The sequence below is a fragment of the Aythya fuligula genome, chromosome 7 (genome assembly GCF_009819795.1).
Source record: "Aythya fuligula isolate bAytFul2 chromosome 7, bAytFul2.pri, whole genome shotgun sequence".
NCBI lineage: Eukaryota > Metazoa > Chordata > Aves > Anseriformes > Anatidae > Aythya > Aythya fuligula.
In genome coordinates, this window is record NC_045565.1 from 8,977,088 (window position 1) to 8,990,593 (window position 13,506).

Genomic DNA, 13,506 nt, shown 5'->3' on the forward strand with positions numbered 1-13,506 from the left:
AGGGTAAGGGTAAGGTTAAAGGAAAGAGTAAGGGTAAGGAAAAAGTAAAGGTAAGGATTTGGGTAATGGTAAGGGTGAGAAGGGTTAGGGTAAGGGTTACGGTAAGGGTTAGGTAACGCAGTGTACAACCTGGGACGTCACACGCAGAGCTGCCTCTGGCAAGGTGAGTGAGGAACAGATGTAGCAGTTGTTGTGTTGTAGGTCTCACTGTTCCTCTAAGCATCCCCTCTTTGTCTTTTAGAGGTGTTGTAGCTGTTTGAAGAGGATAGATTGAAGCATCTGCCTCGGGGGCTGGTAAGCGGCAGAGGTAAGGGAGCAGACGAGAGTAACTTACCTACTTGTGCTGTGTCTTTGGATGCTGCATCGGCCTATGCATTTCTTTTTCTTTCACAGGTGTCTCGCACAGGCTCCAAGGAGCAAACTGCACTCTGAAGAGCTGTGTAAGAAGAGGGGCTGGTCATGAGCTGGGTTGGAGCAGAACGACCAAGTAGCACAAGGTGACTATGAAAGGTGTCCGTCTTGCTTTGCAGGTGCCGTGGCAGGCTCTCCACAGAAGTGACTAAGGATATGAGATAAGGCCAGAGAGCGACAAGGAGCGGCACGTGCAGGGATGGTTTTGAAGCGCTGCGGTGGCTTACTCTTCTGTTCATCAGGTGCCACAGGCAAGGTGGGTTGTAACATCAGTCGTTATATTTGCATGAAAGCAGTTCACTTGAATGCCACAGTGCATCTGAGTAGGGTGTTCTAGCAGAAAAAGCTTGTCTGGCACAGCGGTGCCTGATGGCAGTGTGTTTCCTCAGGTGAAGTGGTGCCTGAAGCCCCATCCTATCTAGCCTGCACACAATTATCTGAGAATGAAAGCTGCTTTCCAGTAATTCAGAAAGCCAAGTTACGTCTCAGCCTTGAGCATCTCGGGCTTTTGGGCCTGTCTGTAACATTTGGCACCAGCACTAATACTTTTCTTGGCATATGTTTAGCGTTTGAGGCCTGTGTCTGGGATTTGGGCCCTGTCTCGAACCACTGAGGCTTTGTCCTGGGTTTTGGAGCCTGCCTCTAGAATTCAGGGCCTGTGATTAGGCTTTTGGGGTCTGTGTCTGGGGGCCGGTATCTGGGGACAAGAGGGGAGCTGCTTGTAGACCCTTGGGGCCAGCATTGAGGGGGTTGGGAGCTGACTGTACACCTTTGGGGCCTGCTTCTGGGTGCAGGGGGGGTTGAGACCTGCATCTGGGGAAGGGGTGGGAGCTCTTTGTATTCCTTTGGAGCCTGTGTCGGGGGGGGAGGGGGGATTGGATGGGGGGGGTTGGGGGTGGCTGGGAGGGGGAAGGGGAGGGTTGGTTGGGAGCTGCTTGTACACTGTTGGAGCCTGGGTTGAGGGAGGAGGTTTGGAGCTGCTTCTACACCTTTGGGGCTGGCATCGGGGGTAGGGGGTTGGGTGCTGGTTGTAGGGGCCTGTGTTTGGGGGCGGGGCTTGGGGCCTGCGTCTGGGGGGGGGGGGGGGGGAGCTGCTTGTACACCGTTGGGGCCTGCATCTGTGGGGGGTCAGGGGCTGTGTCTAGGGGGCTGGGAACTGCTTGTACAATGTAGGAATCTGTTTCTGTAGGGTGGCTGGGAGCTGTTTGTACAACTTTGGGGCCAGCATCTGGGGGTGGCTGGGAGCTGCCTGTACACTGTAGGGGCCTGTGTTTGGGGGGGCTTGGGGGCCTCCCTCGGGGCGGGAGGGGAGGGTTGGGAGCTGCTTGTATAGGGTAGGGGGCCTGCCTTGCAGGGGTTGGGAGCTGCTTGTAGAATTTGGGGCCCTGTGTCTGGGGGGGGGGTTGGGGGCTGTGTCTCAGGGGTGTTGGGAACTGGTTGTACACCTTTGGGTCCTGTCTCTGGGGGGGAGCTACTTGTACACTTTTGGAGTCTGTATTTGAGGGGGGTTGGGAGCTGCTTGTGCACTTTTGGACCTATGTTTAGGGGGGTTGGGAGCTGCTCATGCATTCTAGGTGCCTCCCTTTTGAGAGGGGTTGGGGCCTACATCTGTGGGTGGTTGGGAGCTGCTTGTACACTATAGGGGCCTGGGTCTTGAAGGGGGGTCTGGGCTGTTTATACACCTTCGTGGCCTGTGTTTGGGGGGGGGGGTGCCTGTGCCTGGGGGAGTTGGGAGGTGCTTGTTCACTCTAGGAGGCTCCATTTGGGGGTCTTTGGGGCCTCCCTTTTGATTCAAAGATCGAAGCCGAAATTCCTTTAAGTGGTATATTCTTTATTGCAGCGCTGGATGCACGGGGGATCTCTCCACCTATCGTGCATACCCAAAGCAAAAAGCAGTCTTGAATTTATACAATCAATCTATCAATATTCTACAAGCACCTATACATATGCATTACCTATCCCCGCCTTCCCTCGCTTCTCATGCTAATTAGCCTTTTGGCACCTTGCGCCTGCGTAGAGCCTTCCAAGAATTGTGGGCAGGGGTCTTTGGGACGTGGGCAGGGGTCTTTGGGAGGAAGACCCTGAGTCTTCCTCACAGTGTACTTTTCACCTTTGGTCAGGAATCTGCTGAATTGGCATGTTTCTTAATTGCGAGAGCTGGTTGTTGCCAATTCTTCCGTTTGTTGTATCTTTATAATGAATTCCAATGTCCAGTTTTGAGATTTATAGTCCTTACGTTTGTTTCTCTGTCCGTCTGCCGCTTCCTTATCATGAGTTCCAGTGTCTTGTTTCGAGATATACAGTCCATGTCTGGGGATTGTCCTTGCCTCCCCAATGCCTCCCCAATACCTCCTTAATCAATCCCCCCTTTTCTTTTCCCATGCAAATTCTTTTGCATCAGATACTTTCATTATTTACAGTAACACAACAAAGCAGGCATCTAAACAACATGCACACAAATATTCCTAATACTACTAATGCAATTAGAGCAATGAACACTTGTTTCAACCATTGGAAATTGGGCAACCAGGAGGTTAACTTATTCCATATTTCACTAAAACTCCATGAAAGTTCATCTTTACTGATCTCATGTAGGATCCTTGTCTGCTTCCATATTTCTTCCAGGTCGGTAGAGATCCTTCCACTCTGATCTACATACATACAACAACTTGTGTTTATTACTGTACAGACTCCCCCTTGAGTGGCCAGTAACAAGTCTAGGGCCATCCAATTTTGTAATACTACCTGTGATAAACTAGATATCTCTTCTTGTTGAGCCTTTACAGCATCCAGAGTCTTGTTTTCTAACTTCTCTGTAATTGCAGAAATATTAACTATCGCTTTTTCCAATTCACTCACTCCTAACCATGGGATAAACCATCGAACAAAACTATGAAAAGCGGTGTGTCTCTCTATCAATGGATTGTTAATTTTTCGTCTGATTCTCTGGATATGATTTCTCAAGTAGGCTCGAGGCACTACATCGTGTACTGTCATATTGGGGACTACCGCTCCAAGAGTGCAAGTTCCCTTCCAATTCTCAGGCAAGACCTTACGGGCTGTATCATTGCATAGCCAATACCACCCTTTTCCTTCTGGAACTGTCCAGCTGGTTGAATTTGCCCAGCCGCTAGTCGTACTAATATCAATTGTTCAATTACAAGATGTCTGATTTCCCACATAAGTAGTATCCGTATTTATACAATGCTGTTTTCCTATACCCTTAGGCGGGTTCCACCTTTGTACGCATACATAATAGGATTCTAACGGCATGAAGCTACTCACTTCTAGTTCCAAAACTTCTTAATATTTTCGACCCCAAGATGTGTTTTCCCACAAATTAGTCCAAGATAAGTTTGCAGGCAAGGGAATCCCGATTAACGATACACCCTTATTCCCATGCTGTGGCAGATGGGTGCATACCCAACAGTTCGTCTTATTAGTTACTTGAGAAATTGTTTGTATTAAGGTCAGGTGTAAGTTCTCATCCCAAGTTGCCCACCCCGAATCCGAGAACCGCACCCCTGCAATCATTAGGATCTGGAAAACCGTAATTTTGTTGGTCCAATTGGAGTGGTGGTCTATATCCTCGCCGGGACCTTCTTCACCCTTGAATTGTGGATCCAAGCTGCTTGCTTCTTAATCTTAATGGCGGTGTGTGTTGTCAGTAATACTTGGTATGGTCCCATCCACTTTCCTTCCATTTTTCCTGTAGGGGTTGTCCTGAAAAAGTCTTTATATATATATAATTCCCGAGCTTAAAGGGGTGGATTGGCTGATCCAACCCTCTAGCCCTGGTCCCTAAAACAAATTTATGTACTTTATTTAATTGTTTCTGAAGTTCAGTTATATAAGCATATAAATATTCTGATCCTAACTGCGTTAGGTCCTCTCCACTAAATAGAAATTGCTATGGCCTTCCATATAAGATTTTGAAGGGACTCAAATTCCCTTTTATTCTAGGTTTAACTCTAATTCCAAGTAATGCTAAAGGGAGGGATTGAGGCCATGACAAATTAGCTTCTTATCCAATTTTAGCTATTTATTGTTTAATTAAATGGTTCATTTTTTCTACCTGTCCACTTGCCTGTGGTCTATAAGGGGTATGCAGTTGCCAATCTATCTTTAGAATCTTACTTATCTGTTGTACCACTTGTGCACAAAAATGTGAACCTCTATCAGAAGACATTGCTACTAGAATCCCAAAGCATGGTATTATTTCATTTAACAAGACTTTAACCACTTCTCTTGCTTTGTTTGTTCGACAGGGAAAGGCTTCAGGCCTTCCTGAAAACGTGTCAGTCAGAACCAGTAATAATGATACCCCCCTTTTCTAGGGAGTTCTGAAAAATCAATTTGCCACTGTTGCCCCGAATAATTTCCTTTACCGATTATTCCAAATTTTATTCTATTCTTGGTATTGGGGTTATTGTGTAAGCAAATGCTACATTGTTGAGTTACTTGTTTTATCATATCGTCCCACTAATGTCTGACTCAGGCTCTTATGCAGTGTGCCAGCTCCCCAATGCGTTTTATTGTGTTCTGTAAGAACTATGGGCCATGTCAAACTAGAGGGTATTACTATGTGGTTATCTTTTAGATATACTCATCCATCTGGTTTCATTTTACCTTTCAAATCTTCAATTAATTTTAAGTCTTCTTTTGTATAATTTGGATATAGTTTGGATTTTACCGTCTGGTATCAAAGACAATGCCTTCACCTCAGTTATTTCAGCTGCCTGCTTAGCCTCTGCCAATCGATTTCCAATTTCAAAATCGGTGTTCCCCTTTTGGTGTCCCTGACAATGCATGATAGCTACCTTTTCTGGTTGTTTTACAGCCTCTAACAATTTTAAAATTTCTTCAGCATACTTTGTGTTTTCACTGAGCGGTCAGCAATCCATGTTCTTTCCAAATTGCTCCATGAGCATGTACCACGCCGAATGCATATTTAGAATCTGTCCAAATATTTACCCTTTTTCCCGCTGCCAGTTCCAATGCTCTCGTGAGAGCAACTATCTCCGCCTTTTGAGCTGATGTTCCAGGGGGTAAAGGCTTAGACTCGATTACCTGCTGAGTAGCTGTTATAGCATATCCAGCTTTACGTTGTCTTTGCATAACAAAACTGCTCCCATCCGTGAACCAAGTTTCTTCCGCATCTTCCATGGGCTCCTCCTTAAGGTCTGGTCGGCTGGAATACACAGTCTCTATAATTTCTAAACAATCGTGAATCACAGGTTGTGCCGGAGCATCACTAAGAAAAGAGGCTAGATTCACAATATCACAATTTCCACGTTGTCCTGTTCTACCAATATTGCTTGATATTTCAAAATCATCAATTCTTGTTTAAGTTGTTTAAAGACTTTTTGTGCTTCTCCAGTCCAGACTAACTTTGACTGGTTAATCTTTATCAATTCACATAGAGGCTTTACCAATAGTCCATAATTATAAATCCAAAGGCGACACCAACCTGTCATTCCTAAAAAGGTTTGTAGCTCCTTTACCATTTGAGGTTCTGGAGTCTGGCAAATGACTTCCTTATGTTCAGTTCCTAGTTCTCGTTGTCCTTCCGAAATTTCAAATCCCAGATAGGTCACACTTTGTTGAGCCAGCTGGACTTTCTGTCAAGAGACTTGATATCCATTTAAACCCAGAAAATTAAGACGACTTATAGTCCATTGAATACAACTCCCTTTAGTCTCGGTAGCTATTAAGAGATCATGTACATATTGTAACAAAGCACCTTCAGTGTCCGGAGGCATCCATGTTTCGAGTTCCCTTGCTAATTGGTTTCCAAAAATAGTGGGGCTATTCTTGAATCCTTGAGGTAGTAATGTCCACGTAAGCTGCGTCTTTCTGCCTGAATCGGGATTTTCCCATTCAAAGGCGAATAGGTTTTGGCTTTCTGTGGCTAAGCCTAGGCAGAAGAAGGCGTCTTTTAAATCCAGTATGGTAAACCAGACTTGACTATTCTTTAATTTAGTCAGCAAAGTATAAGGGTTTGCCACTACTGGATGTATATCCTCAGTGATTTTATTTATGGCTCTCAAATCCTGAACTAGCCTATAGCTTTTTCATCTGCCTTTTTAATTGGCAATATGGGTGTATTGTATTCTGATTCGCATTCAATCAATAATCCATACTGTAAAAATTTATTAATTATCTCTTTAATTCCTTTCCTATCTTCTATCCTCAAAGGATATTACTTAACCTTAACGGGTTTCTGTCCTGGCTTTAATTTAATAATTATTAAGGTCACATTTTTAGCTCTTCCAGGGACTTCGGTAGCCCAAACTCCTGGACATACTTGATCTGTGATCTCTAAAGGTATTTCACTTTTAGGGTCAGTTTGTATTAGTGCCAAGCTTAACACATTTATTAGTTGTTTTTCTCCTATTCTTAATTCCATTTTCCCTTTTTCAAAGACAATTTCTGCTCCTACTTGCTCTAATAAATCTCTACCTAAGAGTGCCCATGAGGAGCTAGGCATATATAAAAATCGGTGTATGCCCCATTTTTTCCGTAACTTGTACTTCAAAGGTTCACAAAAATAAGCCTTTTCGGTTACACCTTGTCCTGGTTTCAGTTAGAACAGAGTTAATTTTCTTCCTAGTAGCTGGTAGAATGCTGTGTTTTGGCTTAGGATGAGAAGAGTGCTGATAACACCCCGATGTTTTAATTGTTGCAGAGCAGTGCTTATACCAAGCCAAGGACATCTCAGCCTTTTGCCCTGTCCTGCCAACAGGCAGGCTGGGGGTGCAGTAAGAGCTGGGAGGGGACAGACCCAGGACAGGTGACCCAAACTAGCCAAAGGGGTATTCCATACCATCTGACATCATGCTAAACAATATATAGGGGTGGCTAGCCGGGGGGAGGGGGCCGGACTGCTCGGGGTTAGGCTGGGCATCGGTCAGCGGGTGGTGAGCAATTGCATTGTGCATCACTTGTTTGTACATATTATTAGTAGTAGTACTATTATCATCATTTTATATTATTATTATTATTATTATTATTTTGTCTTATTAAACTGTCTTTATCTCAACACATGGGCTTCACTTTCCGTTTCTCTCCCCCGTCCCAGAGAGGGAGGGGGAGGGTGAGCGAACAGCTGCGTGGTGTTTAGCTGCCAGCCGGGTTAAACCACGACACATCTTTTACCCTAACATAATAATTCTGTGAAGGCATTAATGCTTGATTTAGAACTGAATATGTTGCCCCATATCAATAAGAAATTTCACTTCCATTCCTCCCCTAGCTTCATTATAACCAGTGGAGGATCCGCTAGGGTAGATTCCCCAAGTCCCCATTATTCCTGTTGAAATCAGGGGTCGATTACCCTAGGAAAAGGCTAGTCAATTTGTCCTCCGAAGCCAGGTCCAAACCGTTTTGTTTTATTTATTTATTTATTTATTTTCATTACATTTCAGAGTTGGTCCAAAAATTCCATAGGGGTTTCTTTTAGACCTTGTTGGAAGCATATTCTCAATTCCCAATTCATCCAGGTTTTAGTATTTACTTAACCGTTCATAATTTTCAGGATGATTCGGGTCTTAGTGGGGGTCGGTCAGGGGAATGCAATTGTCCACAGTTCCCTGAGCGGTCCCATCGGCAATCTGAGCTTGCACATGAACTCAGGTTGTTTTAAGAGTTAACTGCTTTTCTGTTTCTGTGACAACTCTCTCGGACCCATCGTGGTCCCTTTGCCCTAAAGGGCTAACACCCGTGATTTTAAGATCTCTGCCTCTTAAAAATAGTTCTGCCTCGGGCAGAGGCAGAACTATTAACATTCCTACATCCTCTTTCCCTGCTCATTCAACTTCAAACACCTTTAACACTTTCAACAACCCTTTTAACACTTCCTTTATCTTTCTCCAGCCTGTACTTCTCTAATGCCATCCTCAAAGGTTCAGTCAGGGGCCAACTTAATTCCGTACCTTTTCCCACCAAGATGCTGAAACATCAGTACACAACATTTCATCCTGTTCTGCTTCTCAAAAAACAACATTAACTGTAGCAAAATATTATAGTTTAAAGTTCCATTTAGGGGCCACTTTTCTCCACATTCCAGCTTATAAAGCAGCCACCACTGATTACGATATTTTATCAATGTTTTCCTGTTCACACTTCCACCGGCAGATCCTCCAATATCCTTCCAGTGACTTAAAACACATCCTAACACACTTTTCTTTAAAATTTCACTGCTTGTTTGCCCCCCCCATTTTCCAGTTTACACTTTCAGAATACACATGTTACTTACAAAAGCGTATCACAAAACGTATCACTCACAAAAATACGGGCACGCAATATCTTTCAGTAGCGATGTCACAAAGCTACTATTACCAGCAATATTGCCAAAATCACAATAACAATAGTCAGAGTCAAATTCCACATGCGATAAGTCAGAAAACCGAACTGTGTAACACCGTAACGATATCTCTCTTATAACAATGCCACGAACCTACTATTACCACCAGAAAAATAGCCAAAATCACAGTAACAATAACCAAAGTTAAATACCATACTCCATGAGTCAGAAAACTGAAATAGACAACACAATTCCAGATGGACCTTAAAGCGAGCTCTTTCCTTAAGGTCCCCAAATATACTTATGGTGCTTACCACAAAGTATATACCAAACACTGCCTCGCAGAAGATCACCTTCTGACTTACAGACAGTTCCAGATACAGATGGACCCCAAGGTCCCCAGATATACTTGTGGCACTAACCACAAAGTATATACCAAATACTGTCCTGCAGAAGTCACCTTCCGACTTACTGGACAGTCCCAGATGACCGGTCTACCAGAAAACCAAACCAGAATAAAGAATATACTCACTTACAATGATGGGGTCCTTGTCTGCCTCCGCAGTGATCCGGTGAGTCGAGGAGTCCCTCCGGGAAATCCCGGGGGTACCCTAGGGAGTCCTGTCCCCAGCGGGTCCTGCGGTCCGGCAGAGAGGTCGTCCCATCTGGGGTGCCAGATTGATTCAAAGATCGAAGCCGAAATTCCTTTAAGTGGTATATTCTTTATTGCAGCGCTGGATGCACAGGGGATCTCTCCACCTATCGTGCATACTCAAAGCAGAAAGCAGTCTTGAATTTATACAATCAATCTATCAATATTCTACAAGCACCTATACATATGCATTACCTATCCCCGCCTTCCCTCGCTTCTCATGCTAATTAGCCTTTTGGCACCTTGCGCCTGCGTAGAGCCTTCCAAGAATTGTGGGCAGGGGTCTTTGGGACGTGGGCAGGGGTCTTTGGGAGGAAGACCCCGAGTCTTCCTCACAGTGTACTTTTCACCTTTGGTCAGGAATCTGCTGAATTGGCATGTTTCTTAATTGCGAGAGCTGGTTGTTGCCAATTCTTCCGTTTGTTGTATCTTTATAATGAATTCCAATGTCCAGTTTTGAGATTTATAGTCCTTACGTTTGTTTCTCTGTCCGTCTGCCGCTTCCTTATCATGAGTTCCAGTGTCTTGTTTCGAGATATACAGTCCATGTCTGGGGATTGTCCTTGCCTCCCCAATGCCTCCCCAATACCTCCTTAATCACTTTGAGGGGGAGGGAGTTGGGAGTTGGTTGTACACCTCTGCATCCCATGTCTTGGGGGGGGTGGGGGGGGCTGGGACCGTTCTCTGAAGAGGCGCGTTGTGAGCTGCTTGTACACCTGTGTCGGGGGGGAGGGTGGGGGGGCGAGGGGGGGCGGGGGGGCGGGCCCGGGTCTTGGGCCAGTGTCTGTGTGGAGTCCAGTTCTTGGGAGGGGGTGGTGGGGTAGGAGCTGCTTGTGGGCAGTTGGGGTCTGCATCTGGGTGTGGTTGGTGCCTGCTTCTGTTGGCAGTTTGGGGCCTGCTTGTAGACTTCTGCAGCCTGGGTTTGGAGGCTTTTCTGTAACGTTTGGGGTCTGCATTTTTGCTTTGGGATGCATCTTGAGCTTTTGAGGCCTAGCTGTAGCATTTGGGGCCTGCATCTGGGGCTTTTCTGTAGCGTTTTGGTTGCGTATTTGTGATTTGGGGCCTGTATCCAGGGTTTTGCCTTTTTTGTAGTTTCCATCTTTGTGTGTGTGTGTTTCGTTGTTGGTTGTCTGGGGTTAGGGGCAGTTTGGGGTCTGGATTAAGGTCAGTGTCATTAGCGTTAGGGGGTTGATAATAAGGGTTAGGGTTGTGGTTAGAGTTGTTAGGTTTAAGGGGAATAAGGCTTTCAGGGTAAGGGGATCAAGGTTGTGGGAATAAAAATGTTGTTTTTGCGCAGTTACATCCTGTAGAGGGAAGGAAGGTGGTATTGCGATACGCTTGCAGCGATAAGACAGCTTAACAGTGTGAAATGAGTTCATCTGATTCGTGTCAATATGGAACAATGCTAGGGCCGCATGATATGATGAAATGTGACCTTCTGTCTTACGTACCCTTGTATAACCACACGTCTGAGAAAACCACAGTGGTTAATATATATAGTTCTTGTATCTTGCAAAGGAATGGTCCAGCAATTCGGGTCAATAGGGGATAAGAGAACAAAGGGGTTTCAGAATAACTGCTAACTATTACAACTGTTGCATGGGACACTATGCAAGTGTCTGCCATCCAGCCAAGATGGACAAAGGAGAAGGACAAGAGAAAAGCCTGGGAGGAAGACTACGAGCCTTCAGTACGAGCGGCCCCCAGAGGGACCACCGGAGACTGATAACGCATGCACCAGTGGGAGGGTTCGGATTCTGGGAACTAATTAGAATAACCCTGCCTTTTGTAGAAGTAGTAATGAATATGTATTAGCCTAGCAGCATAAAAACCAGCCGCCGATGTAACTTGTGTGCGTCTTGGTGGAGCAGAGACTCCTGGTGCACCCAGCGCTGCTTGCTTACCTCTATTCATTTAATAAATTGTAAATTTCAATTGCAATCCGATTTGGGACCCAGTCATTTATTACAACTGGGGGCTCGTCCGGGAGGGCTTTGGTTCCTGATTTCTGGTTTGATCGCGGAGAGGCACCCCCACCATTTGGTGGCTGCTGTTTGAGTCAGGTCGGAACTAATGGCATCTTGAACCTGAATAAAGGTAAGCAAAGTTTCTGATTATTTTTTTCAGCTCCCTTACCAGCCGCAGAACTATATTTTGCCCATAATTCTGTGTGTGAAGATCCGAACGAAGATGATGGAGTCGTAAGCATTTAAAGCGTATATCGTTCGGTTGGGTGGGGTTCGGTTGCCTGTGTGTGTAAGAGTGTGACTGAGATGGAACTTAGTTCCGAAGCGATTGTGGAGGTCTTCTAACCGCAGTTCCAATCTCCCGCGAGGGACTTGGCCGGTGAAGGACCGAAGCGATTCCTATAGGATTTGTGGGTGTGTGATAGGTCCTCGACCCCCTGCAAGACACTCTTACTAAGGTAACCAAGGGCTGTGGGAATTGCCATAGTAAAATTCCTAGTGGGTCAGACAAAATCGAAGACCAGCGACCAGAAGAAAGGGAGCAAATTACCAGACATACCACCCGAAAGTCCATTAGGAATAACGATTAGAAATTGGAATGATAGGGACCCCAGAAAAGGAAAAAGTAAATTAAAAATGGTCCAGTATTGTGTGACAGAATGGCCAAAGGAGGCTTTAAGACTACATGTCTTTTAGCCTGTTTTTGGATCCTTCAAAGACTGGATTTGCCAGGCCTTAAATATCCATGTTAATTCAAAGGAACCTTTTAGCCAGGAAGAAAGTGATTATGCAGGATTATGGATCAGGAGGACTTCACGTCCTTTTCCAGCCTCAATATTTACACTAAAAGCAGGTAAGAAATTTGAAGAACAAGAAGAACATGAAAAAGAAAAAGAAGATAAACGTGAGCCGTTGGATAAGCTACCACCTCCATATCCTAACAATCCACCCCCGGCGGCTCCCCCTCCGGTGGCTGTGGTATCTCCACCAGTACCACCGTTGCCCCAGCTTCCACCACCAACAGCACCAGAATTAGACCTGACCTTCCGGCTGCATGCACGAGAAGTAGGACTGCCGTATCTGAGAGAGCTTCTGTATATCCCTTAAGGGAGGTAACTGGTGTATAACTGGTGCGCGTCTTGGTGGAGCAGAGACTCCCAGCGTACCCAGCACTGTTTGCTTACCTCTATTCATTCAGTGAATTGTAAACTTTGATTGTAATCCTATTTGGGACTTTTATTTATTATAACAGACAACCTTGTAAAACGCAGACAACCAGAATCCTTACAGCAATTAGGTGGAAATCACGGCGTAAGAAACATTACCACCTCAAAGAGTAAAAAACCTCAAAAGAAATGTGACTTGTAACAGGCCAGCAGCTGTGTATTTTCTGTGAAGCACCAGCTAGATTACGAACCTTGAATAGCACAGTTAATGGGGAAACAGGGGAGGGTCCCGGTCCTCGGCAGAAAAAAAAAGTGTATAAACTGTGTATGGAATTAGTAGGCACCCTCCTGCTTGTGGGACACCCGCCACTGTAATCTCGAATAATAATGCTACTGTACTGAGATCCTCGACTCAGCCTATGCTATTTGCTACAGATTGATTCAGGGTTTTAAGGTTTCAGGGATTGGGCACTAGGGTTGGGTTTCAGGGTAAGGGGTTTCAGGGTTTATGTTTAGGATTTTAAGGTTTTTAGGGTTGGAGTTTTAACGGTTAGGATTTTAAGGATTTGGGGGTTAGGGTTTTAAGGGTTTCAGGGTTAGCGTGTTAGGGTATTAGAGTTTTTTGGGTTGTAGTGTTGATATGTTTTTTAGGGTTAAAGTCTTAAGGTTTTGTTTTTGGTCAGTTATTTACGGTTAGGGTTTTAAGATCTTATTTTATTTTTTTTTCAGGTTAGGTTCTCCAGGGCCAGGGTTTTGAGTATCCTAATTTTGGGGGTTTGGATTTTGAGCATCTTAATTTTTGGGGTTAGGCTTTTGTGTGCCCTAATTTTTTGGGATAGGCTTTTAAGCATCCTAAGTAGTTGGGTTAGGGTTTTGAGCATCTTAATGTTTTTGGGTTTGGGTTTTGAGTGTCCTAATGTTTTTGGGTTAGGGCTTTGAGCGTCCTGATGTTTTTGGGTTAGGGTTTGGAGCGTCCTAAGCTTTCGGGATAGGGTTTGGAGCGTC

The 13,506-nt window shown here is 45.0% G+C and overlaps 1 long non-coding RNA gene across 1 annotated transcript; it reads left to right on the top strand.

The window, feature by feature from the left end:
- Positions 1–411: 411 nt before the first annotated feature.
- On the top strand, positions 412–11,010 carry LOC116491180. The gene is made up of 3 exons (XR_004253470.1): positions 412–440; positions 531–667; positions 10,985–11,010. It is a non-coding gene; the product is annotated as an uncharacterized LOC116491180 (long non-coding RNA).
- The last annotated feature ends 2,496 nt before the right edge of the window (positions 11,011–13,506 follow it).